Source organism: Aspergillus foveolatus (assembly GCF_047715535.1).
Source record: "Aspergillus foveolatus strain CBS 279.81 unplaced genomic scaffold BDW70scaffold_31, whole genome shotgun sequence".
In the NCBI taxonomy this organism is placed as follows: Eukaryota; Fungi; Ascomycota; class Eurotiomycetes; order Eurotiales; family Aspergillaceae; genus Aspergillus; species Aspergillus foveolatus.
The window spans coordinates 295,537-309,358 of NW_027396095.1; positions in this window are offsets into that span (position 1 = coordinate 295,537).

The window sequence follows — 13,822 nt, forward strand, 5'->3', positions numbered from 1 at the left end:
TTTAGGCAATAATACAGGAACAACAAGGAAGGTGTTACAGAAGGCTGACTTTGCAAGCCTTCCTAACTATGGTAACCTCTCATAAGCTCTGTAACCTTGATTGACCCTTACCTGATAACAGCCACGTTTAACTAGTATAATAACTAGTAGTGGTCTACAAGAGTATAACTGTATAAGTATATAGAGGAAAATAAGGCTAAAATATATTTTCTATATATCTTATAGAATTAAGTATTAATAAGTTATTACTATAAAGGTAACTCTAGAATAATAATACATATTAATTATAAGAATAGGATGTCAACTATAAAGATAATAAGTATTCTTATATAATCCTTTATTTTTATATAGATCTATAAATAATCTACATTTATAGATAATTTCCTAATATATTACTACCATACTTCCTATAACCATAGGTAATATAATCATCCTTATATTACTATCTTATCCCGAGTGCCATGCTTAGGATGCGCATCCTTGTCAGGGTTGGCAAGTCATTGGCTGTCATTGTCCTGTGATCTTCTTGGCAATGTAACAGGCATAGGTAGTATTGTTTTCAACTAGCTGTCCTGTATTCACGAGTATCACACAAGCTCAGAGAAAGAGATAAAAGATAGAAATGCAGATATCTTCCTCCTCCCTTTTATCAACCTTTCCCAATCATATATCAAGACTTCTGACTTCCTGGACTTGCATGCCAACATCTAGATCTCTTTCCTGAAGTTACAAGGATGGATCTCTTTTCCTACAAGGCCGCAGTTCCGAGGCTGTACAGTGGTATTGCAGAAACCTTCTTTAGAACCAAGTTGAGGGCATGGCCTACAACCAAGATCCAGGCCATAGCCTGTGACATATATAGTGTAATTATAGTTATACAGGATTATAGTATATACATTTTTTAAAAAATTAATATCTTTATTAGTATCTATTATTTATTAGTTTTCATATAAGCTTTTTATATTTATTAAGGTCTTTAATATATATTTACTAATTACTTATTAGGCTATATTCTTTTCAATAGATAAGATATTAAGAATATTAGATTTAGTTATAATCTTTATAAATAAGTACTTTATAATATATATATATATAATTTTTTTTACTTTATGGTAATTAGAATTATTAAGATATTATTTTATCATTAATAACAAGTAGTTTAGGTAATCCTTAATTATATAAATTATCTTAATAAATTACTAGTAAAAAAACTAGGTAATTTTTAATATATTCTAGCAGGTCAAATCTATAAACTAGATAACTAATATATTTAATATTTTTATATAGACTGGTATAGAGCTTGTTTAGCTTTTGAGTAGATCTACCTAGTAATTAATCGCTACAATAGAGATAATATAAGTTTAATCTCTAATATTAAATTTAATAAGTTTATAGTCTTAATTATTTAAGTATTTTCTTTGTATAGTTAGAATTAAGTATTTTTTTAGTATCTGGTTATATAGAAAATTCTCATTTTTCAGATATGTTTTCAGGTAATTGCTATAATTATTCAATATTGATATTAAAAAATAAGTATTGTAGTATTTTACTAGTTATAATACTAGAAGAATTTATAATATCAATAATTATAAATAATTGATTAATTTATTATTAATCTTATATATAGATATAATATAATCTTAATAATATATATAATATATTCCAATTAATTATTAGTTTAAAGGTAGAATACTATTAAATATTACTAATTCAATTTGAGAGTAGTAACTATTGCTGCCAGAATTTTAGGATAAAATAAATATTATAGTCTAAGATAGAAAAATAAAAAAATATTTTACTAAAGCTATCTTTAAAGCTTTTCTAGTTTCTCTAATTATTGTTATGGGTTCCTCGTACGAGGTACCCTCTTCTCAGGACTCGGCCAATCAGAGGCCTTGTACAAGCGGATATTCGCTTAGCATGGTCCCTATTCCTACCCCCACACACTGGAAATTACCTTTCTTGTCCTTAGCAAACCCTTGTATATACGGCAGTATATAGCTTAGAACAAGCATATTACCCCCTTACACATATAATCTTAGCTAGTGATATCATGCTATTAGGCCTACTAATTATTTTTTAAGTTAATTAAAAAAATTTAATAGAGAATTTTCTAAGCTAACCTCTAATTATCTAGAACATTCTTATTAAATTTCTCAAATATTACAACAAGGCAGTAAAATACCTATCTTTTAAAATGTTATTATTAATTATAATTAATTAAACTATTATTAGCTTAACTATTGTCAACCTAATAATTATTAGTTAGAAAACTATCTATATTCTTTATAAACTAACTAGAATTAGGGAGATTACCTAATATTAATCTTAAATTACTAGCTTAATTAGTTCTGATAATAACTAAATAAATAATATAAAATTATCATAGCAGTTTTCTAGGAAGTAGAAATAAAAACAATAGTTTAATAAATTATCTAATTTATCTAGTTTTTTTCAAGGCCTCCTAATTTTTCTAGTAGTAATTTTAGAGATAATTAATAACTAAAATAATAATAGCTTTACTAGATATAAAAAAATTCAAAAAAAATAGCTATTTCTAGCCTAATATAAATAACAATAATATTATTATTAAATTAACTAGTAACCTACTATAAAAATATAAATATTTGTATTATTTAAATAAGAAATATTATTAGCTATAAAAATAAAGATCTTATAAAAATTAATATATAGACTTTCTTATATAGAACTATACTTAATTAATTTATAGTTTAATAAATCTTAAGAAATAGCTTTATAAACTAGGTTTTTAGCTAGCTATATTACTAGTTTATTATAGTAAATTTATTTTCTAAATAGTATTATACAAGTTAACAGCTATAATATATAGGTATAAGAATATATATACTAGTACAATATTAGAATTTTTTTACTAAAATTTATATAGCTTTGTTAGATAGCAGAGATTATTATATATTATATAATTTACAATTATCTTAAGCTAAGTTTATAGTAGAATATTTTTATATCAATATTAAAATAACTTTAGCCTAGTTTGTAGAAAAATTTAGAGTAATATTTCTAATAAAATATTAGTAGTTATTAAAATAAAACTGAAAAAACTTTTTAAGCTTAAAATAATAATTGAAATATTATTTCTAATAAATTTAAGACTACTAGTTTTTACTACTCTATTATAATTTTACAATATTAATAATTAAATAACTATTCCAGGCCTGCTATAAAAATTATTATATTTATAAAAGATATTAGCTAACTTGCAGAGGCTAATAATTAAACTAAATTATTGAAATAGTTTTTAAAACTAGTTATTAAATTGAATATTAACTACCCTATTAACCTAGCAGTATTGAATTATATGTAATTAAGATATAAAAATTATTAAATACAGGTACTAAGCCAGAATAAAAGATTAGACTATAAATTCTAGAATATTTATAATAATTAACCTGGTATTAGAGTCTATATAATAAATACTCTTAATCTAGATCTAAATATAGCTTCATCTAGATATAGCTTAGCTAGGAGGAGTATTCTAGGTAAATAATTATAATCTAGTAATTATATCAAAAAAACTAACAAAATATTTTTATAATAATATAATATTTATAACAAGATTACCGATAATTAGCCTGACAACTATTAGCCTGACAACTATTAAATTTATTTTTTTGAAATATGTAATACTAAAAATCAAAGTTAAAGAAGCTTGCTATAAAATATACTAATATATATTAAAATACTAGATACTTCTAGATAATTATTAATATAAACTTTACCTGAAAAATTAGAGATATATAAATTCAATAAATATTTAATTAATTATAAAATTTATCTAATAAAATTATTATATACTTACTATATTTCCGTGGAATACTAGAAAATATTATAATTTTATTAAAATAAACTAGGCTTACCTGGTTAATAACCTATAATTAAATATATTAGAAATTCTTACTAGAAAAAACTTTTAATTTAATAAAATATCTAAATATTTATTAGCTCTTGTTAGATACTAACTTTCCTAGTCTATTATCTTGCTAAAAAAGTAAAAAATATATTAGTTATTTTATAAAAGCAGGTTATTATCTAACTCTACTTAAATAAAACCTATTTAATTAATATATAAGCCTGCCTAGAAATAAGATTATATTTTTAATCTAGTAAATCAACTACCTCTGTTTTTCATAATTGATTTAAAAATTTTTAAATTTATCTAGTAGATTATAAATTCTTCTTTATTAAAGAGTAAATAATATAAAAATAAACTAGTAATTATAGCTTGCTATATTTACTTAGATATTATAGTATATTCTGACTATAGTATAGCCTACTATCTTAGTATATATATAGTGAAACTAGTACAAGGATATAGTATATCTTTATAAGAACCTTTTAAAATCTAATAACTTTTAAAAGTACCTGGCCTGGCTAAAAAGCTATATTATTATTCTATTACCTAGTAATTTATTAAAATAGAATTATATTATTCTTAAGATAACCCTGAAAAAGTTAAAAAGGAAAAAAAAAATAAGCAGGATAAAGATAAGCGTAGAAGTAATAAATAAAAGCTTAATTAATCGAGCTCTTTGATAAATCTAAACTTAGAAAATATTATAGATTTCCTAAACAAAATTACTATTTTACAGCTATAATCTTGATATTATTACTGGATTTTAGATTATAATTAAGTTAATATCTAGAGAATATCTGAAATCATTGCTAAATTTATATTCTAGAAAACTAATAAATAGAGATCTCTTTAATAAAACAATTATATATTTATAATATTAGCCTGAAAGGCCACGCAGATACTAATTATTTAATTTTATATACAAGGTAAAACATTAAAAGCTAAAAGCCTAATACTTTCTATATAAATATATTTATTATATACAAGGATCTTGATCCTGGGTCTGATAGTAAACCTAAATAAAAAAGAATATATTATTATTAATCTCTACTATATTAATAAAGAATTAATTCTTAATTTTTATCTAGTATTTTTATATGAAGAGATTATATAGATACTCTAAGAATATTATTATATTATTACTATTAATATATATATCTCTCTCTATTAATAACTTATTAAATACAGGTATTAAAACTGTCTAAGCAGTAGTGATATATTATAAGCGTTTTTTATAACAATAGGCTATATTATTTAGTATCATATATTTAATAATAAATAAATCTAAATCTAGAAGAGTTTTACAAGTTTTTCAGAGTTTATATTAATAACCTAGTAATTATATTAAAAGATTTTAATATTTGATTTATCTGGAATTAGTCTTCTAGAGACTAGAAAATATAAATAATATTAAAAAATAATCTAATTAAAGGTTATACTTGCTAGTAAATATATATATATTACTATTCCTAATCTTACTAAGGTAGAACTATAATATATTCAGAAAATATTCAGCAAGCTATTATTCCTGGTCTATTTTAATTTAAAGGAATATCTATATCTAGATATTAATAATTCCTGTATATATTTTAGGAATTATTTTTTATATTAAATTAGATTTAATTTTAAAACTTTATTATAACTACTATTTTAAATATAAATCTAACTATATTTTTATTTCAAGGGTCTAATATAAAAAATATTATTAGCTAAGTAAGTTTAAAATCTTATATCCTAGTCTAGATATTAGAAAAGATATATTATTTATTTCAGTACTAGATTACCTGGTAGTAATTTATATAGTCTATATATTAATTAAAAAAATTACGAATTATATATTTCTTAATATAGTAGCTCTAGAAAAGCTTATTCTTTAGTTAATATAAGTATTATAATATATTTAATAATTCTAGATTTTGATATTTTATAAGCCTGGAAAAGAAAATCTGTAACTAATGTTTTGTTTCTAAAAATACTAACCTCTGTAATTATTAATAATCTTAATTATCTTAGTAATAATATTTACTATACTACTTTATCAATTATACTAGAAACTGAATTTAAAACCCAGGTCTAATAAGAATACTAAAATAATTACTAAGTAAAGCTTATTATAGAAACCCTTTAAAAGAAATGAATATATTAAACTTTATAATATATAAGACAGCCTACTCTATCTCCATGAAAGAGAAGTAATAAAAAATAAAATTTTTGAAAATCCTGGCTATTTCTACCCGGACTAATGTATAAGAATTTATTTATACTAATTTATAATAATTATAGTTATCAAGATAATAAGGAATATATTTAAGATATATATAGATTTATACTATACCAAGAATATTACTATTTATAATAGTATATATAGTAATATCTAAGCTACTAGACTAATACCTCCTACTAATATAAATTGTAACAGGCATAGGTAGTATTGTTTTCAACTAGCTGTCCTGTATTCACAAATATCACAAGCTTGGAGAAAGAAACAAGAGATAGAAGTACAGATATCTTCCTCCTCTTTTTATCAACCTTTCCCAATCATACATCAAGACTTCCGACTTCCCAGACTTTGTCACGGGCGTAGGTAGTATTGTTTTCAACTAGCTGTCCTGTATTCACGAGTATCACAAGCTTGGAGAAGAAGTATGAAGGTAGGCCTTCTTCTCCCTCTATATACATGCTCCTAAGCTTCCATCAGATTCTGTCCACCCTCCTAGAATGTTCTACTGGTTGAGGGCATGGCCGATAACCAAGACCCAGGCCATAGCCTGTGACAGACTTGCATGCTGACAGATCTCTTTTCCTAGAGGGCCGCAATTCCGAGGCTGTACAGTGATGTTGCAGAGACCTTATGTAGAACCAGGTTGAAGGCATGGCCGACAACCAAGATCCAGGCCATAGCCTGTGACATAAATTATACTATAATTTCTAGCTAATAGTCCCAGCTCTAATCCCTTTTAATATAAATATAATAAACTTTATTATCTACCTACTACTATTTAGTATCTAAAAATATATTATTAGTTATTATAAATAAATTTACTAAATATCTAGGGTATATAATATAAATTATTTAAAGTTATATTTTATTATATGTATATACAAGGCTTATAATAAATTAATTAATTATAATTATTACTACTGTAAATTCTTCCCCTAGTACTATAACTAGTAAAATACTAAATAGACTATTAAAATCCATATAACTAGAAAATACCTGTGCTACCTGCAGTTTATAATAAATAATATTCTAATAATATAGACTGCTATAAAGTTGACTAAATTATTACTAGATATTTTATTTACAAGGGCTATAATTCAACCTAATATTTTTAATTCCTAGTCTGCTAGAAAGGCTATAGTCTGATATATAATTAGTAAATAAATATAAAAAATTTTGATAGCTGTAAAGAGCTTATTAAATAATATAAAAAATAATAAAAATAGAATTATTAACAAGGATATTAATTTTTCTTAGGGGGTATATAATATGATTCTCCATAATTATGATCCTGTATAATCTCTGATATTAGTTATAACAGCCTGTAACTGCTTGCCTTGTCTTTCTTGTATTCCATTATTACCTAATCTTGCATAATATTGTTGCTGCTAGTTCCTGGTGGCCTAACTACTACTAACAATAATTATCACTTTATAAGATTAAGAATCATTAAATCATAATTTGTTTTACAGACCTTCTAATATAATTATCAGATTATTAATATAAATCCTGTAAAACTTATACCATTTTTCTAGATTTAGATTTATTACTAAATTATATAGAACTAAACTAATATAGCCTATTACAATAATTAAAACATTTCTTATTCATAATATATTACTAATACTAGATATTTTCAATACCTATATTTAATAAACTATTAATAAAAGAGATTATATATATCCATAATAATAATATAGTAACTTTTTAAAAATATTTTAGAAAGATACTAGATAAAAATTCAAAAACTAATTTTTATTGATATAGCAAAGATTAATAATAATTTATTATTTTATTTAGGTTTACTATAAGCCCAGGATCAAGATTCTTGTACATAATAAATATATTTATATAGAAAGTGTTAGGCTTTTAGCTTTACAGAAATTAATTTTAACAATATTCTAATTTCGTCCCTTCCTGTATAGAGATTATATAATTATAAACATTATGAAATAATAATTATAGTATTTTAGATATCTAGAGTAATTTTTTTTATTAATTATACTTTTCTAGGAGTTATCCTAGTAGTTTAATTTATATATCTATAGTTATAAGTACCTGAAATCCTCCTAATATATTTTTTTATTTATTAATTCTATAATATCTTTTTATATTATTCATAACCTATCATCCTACTAGTCCTACTAGCTATATCTTTGCATATTTTTTAAGATTATTATAATAATCTTTATAACTAGACTTTAATCTTCTAAAAATATGTAGGTTTTTTTTCTAGTTTTTCTAGGTCTGCTACTAGATACTAGCTTTTCTTGTTTTTTTTATTATAAATATCTTTATTTCTTTTATTATAAGCTTGTTTTCTAATTCATATTTAGATTATAGTCTTTGAGCCATGGGACCCCTAATGCTATATTATATTATTTTAGAATAATTATAATTTTTTTTTTTTAGTTCTTTTTTTATTATTATAAATAATAATCCTGGTTTAACTATTAGCTAGTTAATTTTTTTTTTCTTACTAGTTCTAGTTTTAGTTTAGCTTCTCTAATTATACTAGGTTTTTTAAATATTTTAGGCATCTTAAGTTCCCTGTTACTTCTAAGTTTATTATTATGATTATAAATTTTTTCCATCTAGATTACAAGCTTAGAATAACTTTCTTATTTTATTATTACTAACTTCTTTATTTATTTCCCAAATCAGTCATTTTTTTATTTTATAAATAGGGTTAGTAGTTTCAAAGCTTTATATTATGATATATAAAATAGTACTTATTATATTATTTAATATATTATTTTATAGCTTAGGTATCTTAGATATTTCTAGTAATTATTTTCTATATATAAGCATGAATATTTATTTTTTTTTTATAATTTTTAATTATTTTGGCTAGTACCTGGCTATCTATTTATAATCCTTATATTAATAATAATTTATATTATAGTAGGTTATCTATAGTAGCTCTTAGTACTTCCTATAACTAATATAATATTTATATATTTTTTATACTATTTATAATTCTCCTGACTATACTATATAATTCTAGATATTATATTAAGAAATAGCTAATAATTAAAGTTATTGAATCTATAGATATATTTCTAGATAATTTTTAGATCTTTTATTCTTCTTTTTTTATTTTTTTATACCAGATTCTAATATAAGTATTTATAGGAGAATTCAAGGGCTCTTACATATTTTATAAATTATTTTTAATTATATTAATTATTTAATATATCAGTTTATTTTATTCCTAATTTTGTGTAAGATTTTTTTATTATTTCTAGCATTACTTATTAGCTTTATTATATCTAGTTCATAGCTAAAATTTATAGTTTATAATAATTTTATATTTTTCTTGTTCAAGGACTTTTTCTAGATATTTATATATAATTATATAGCTAGATCTATTCCTGCTAGTCCAAAACTCTAGAGCTAGGTTAATAAATATTAAGAAAATTAATTTCCTAGTTAATATTTAAAAATTTATATACCTTAGTCAGGCTTAATATTAGTAGATTTATATAAAACTTACGTATTTTTTTCGTCTTTTTAGTTAATAATTATTATTATAAAATTTACTTCTTAGACTAAAATTATAAGGTTCCTCTTTATTCCTTTTTATAGTTATATAATATATGAATTATTATCTAATATTATAGTCCTTTATCTTCTTATTTCCTGCTTATATTAAGTATTTCAAAATTATTATTAGTACTACCTTGATTCCCTGTCTCTTATTAAGCTTTATTACTTTATTTATAATATTAAATTATTTTATCTAGTACTATCTTTTTTTTACTAGCTATTTTTTTTGTCTATTATTTTACATCTAGACTTGCTATAAATAAAATATAGATTTATTTTTTATTTTTTTTTTTTAAAAATTTTTATATAAATTTTACAAATCTAGGCTATAATTATTATAATTTATTAATATAAAAGCTATTTTATCTTTTCTTAAGTTACTAGTAATAATACCTATCTTTATATATTTTTTCTCTTCTCTTAGCTAATTGCTAATTCAAGCTACTAGGTTATATTAAGATCTTAGATCTTAGTAGAAAAGTAAGCTAGTCCTAGTTTTTTTTTAATCTAAGACAAATATTATATAAATTTTTTATTATTCTAAATTAGATATAATATAACCTATTAAATCATAAGACAAGAATATTTAAATTTTAGCTATTTTATTAGATCTTACTTATTTTTTTTAATTTCTATTTTTATTAATATTTCTAAAGACTTAGGCAACCTGCTTCTTAAAGGTTCTATAATAATTGAAAATTACCTTACTATTATTAATTATTTTAGTTACTTCCTTTTCCTGCTATTTCCGATATATATGACTTAAACTAGTAATATATTTTAGTAGTAAGTTAATACTAATAAAATTCTATTAGTGTCTGATCCTAACTTGTCCTTGTTAGTATTAATAAAGGCCTATATTTATATAAGAAAATATCTTAATTTTAGTCCTAGTACTATTTAAAGGGTTCAAGTACTTTGATCTAAGGATTCCTATTATAATTTTAGTTTTAAGTTTAATAATATAGTCCTAGAGCTATTCTTATTATTCCTGGCTAGTTATATAACGTATCCTGTAAGCGAGTGGCCCATGTAAGCGAGCGGACCACCTCTGTCTTCCATATAAAATGGCGCCTTTTTCTACTCTATTATCTCAACAAGAAGTAGGCTGTAAGTAATATTACCAAAGTGAGGTAGAATATATCCCTTTGTAATGATACTTATTGTATTTTCAAGCTCTATAACCTAGGTTTTCTCTCGCAATAGTATAATACTTTTAAATACCAGAAATACAGCTGGAATTTATATTACCCAGAGAAATACTTATTATAGCAGGATAAAATCTCTAATCCTAGATAGAGGCTACCTAAATAGACTAGATATATACTTATACATCTCTGAACCAACTTGTTGTTGAGATAGTAGAGTATAAAAAAAGTGTCATTTTATATGGAATACAGAGGTGGTCCGCTCGCTTACATGGGCCACTCGCTTACAGGATACGTAATATTTAGCTGCTTAGTAAGTTTATTATAATTACTAGTTTATTTATTACTATAAATAATATTAATTATTAATTATTTTATCTATTACTATAATACTATATTCTTATAAGATTATTTATTATAATAGGGTAATTAGTTTGTCCAGATACATGGGATATTATAAATTAATATTAAATTAATTTAATATAACCTTTATTGACTAGTAATTAGTTTATTATAAAAGGTTAATCTAATAATAGCCATGTCTAACTAGTATAATAGCTAGCTATAATTTATAAAAATATGTATACAAATAAAAGCCAAGGCCAAGAAATATAATCTATATATATCTTATGAAGTTAAGTATTAACAAGTATACTAAACTACTTCTAATGGCCTTTTATAATAAACTATTAGTAAAAAAAAAGTAAATTTTAATTATCAAAATATAAAAGTAATATTATAAAAAAGTATTTCTTTCTAAAAAAAGGATAAAATATCAATTAGATTTAATTTTATTAGTTTTTTAAAAATCAACAATAATATATCTTAATATTTTTAATTATTTGCTAGGAATCTATAATATAATTTTTCATTTTATAAAAAATAAATAGCTTAATAAAATATAGATAATAGCTAGTTTATGCTTATATTAATTAATAACCAAAATAATTTATTGATAGGCTTATAGTTACAGGGGCTAGCTTTATAAATTTCTAAATATCTATTTTTTCCTAGCTATTTTTTAAAAGTATTTTTGATTATTTATTTTTAGATATATTTACTATCTTGATAGACTTAGATATACTCTAGATATTGTAATAATAAATTATTTATAATACAATAATATTTTTAGATTATTATTTTTAGTATAAGCTATAATCTTACTAGGTAGTGTTATTTTATAGGTAATATTTCATATTAAATAATTGTAATAGCTCTAACCAAGTTTTTTTTTTATATAATATTAGATATATATTAATCTTTCTTGGTAGTTAAATACTAAGTATTAGTAATAATTTATTTTATATATTTTAATATTAAAAATTAGTCTTAATTTAATACCTGGTTTGTAGAATTTAGATTAATTTTTAAATCTAGGTTATTTTGAATATCCTAGATATTTTATTTCTTGATAGATTGTTGAGCTACTAATTTATTAAAAATATATATAAGATATTCTAAGTCAATATTTCCAAGTAAGTATTATATGTAACGGGCGTAGGTAGTATTGTTTTTAACTAGCTGTCCTGTATAAACGAGTATCACAAGCTTAGAGAGAGAAACAAAAGATAGAAGCGCAGATATCTTCCTCCCCCTTTTATCAACCTTTCCCAATCATACGTCAAGACTTCCGACTTCCCGGACTTGCATGCCGACGGATCTCTTTCCCGACGGTATGAGGACGGATCTCTTTTCCTACGAGGCCGCAATTCCGAGGCTGTACATTAATGTTGCAGAAACCTTATTTAGGACCAGGTTGAGGGCATGGCCGACAACCAAGATCCAGGGCATAGCCTGTGACATAGTAGCTATTAATATAAAGTATTTTATTTAACCTAAATAATTTTTAATATATTTTATATGATATAATAATTGTAAAACGAAATATGATTTGATAATTCTTGATCTCGTGAAGTCATGATTCTTGTTGTCAGTGGTTAAACCACCAGGGACTAAGAGATCATCACCCTGCTAAATAGTAATCTTATACAGAATTAGGCAATAAGAGAACAAGGCAGCAACAGAACAAGGGAGGTAGCTATAACTATAATATTATATATTATTATAGTTATGCAGGATTATAATATATTCCCCTCTAAGAGAAATTAATATCCTTGTAAATATCTATTTTTATTAACGTATTCCACAAGCGAGCGGCGCACCTCCGTATTCCAAATAAACTGGTGTCTTTTCATACTCTGATTTCTCAACAACAAGTTGGTTTAGAGATGTATTAATATATGTTTAGTCTATTTAGGTAGCCTCTATTTAGGTATTAGAAATTTTATCCTGCTATATAAGGATTTCTCTGAGTAATATAAATTACAGCTATATTTCTGGTATTTAAAAAGATTATGCTATTCCGAGCGAAAACCTAAGCTTATAGACCTTAAAAATAAAATAGACATTATTATAAAAAGATATATTCTAGCTGAGGTCTATAGTATTACTCACAACCTACTTGTTGTTGAGATATCAGAGTATAAAAAGGCGCCATTATATGCAATACAGAGGTGCGCCACTCGCTTGTGTACGCCGCTCGCTTCTGGAATACGTTAGTTTTTATATTAGTAAGCTCTTTATGATTATCCGTCAAGGTCTTTAGTATCTATCTATTAATTATCTATTAGGCTTTTCTTTTTAAGGATAAGGTATTGAAGGTATCAGGTTTAGTTATAACCTTTATGTATAAAGTATTTTATAATAATTCTTTCTACTTTATAGCAATCAGAGTTTTTAGAATATTATTTATTATAAATTAGTAGTAGTTCATGCAATTTATAATTATATAGATTATCTTGATAGTCTGCTTGGTATTTTGCAAGCTTAAGTTAGGTAACTAAAAGAACTAGGTAGAGTTTTAATAGATTTAGATTTAAGTCTGTAGGCTAGATATAATATATCTAAGGACTTTATATAGGCTAGTATAGAGCTTGCTAAGGATTTTAGTAGGTTTGCCTGGTAATTAATAGCTATAATAGAGATAAATATAAACCTAGTTCCTAATAT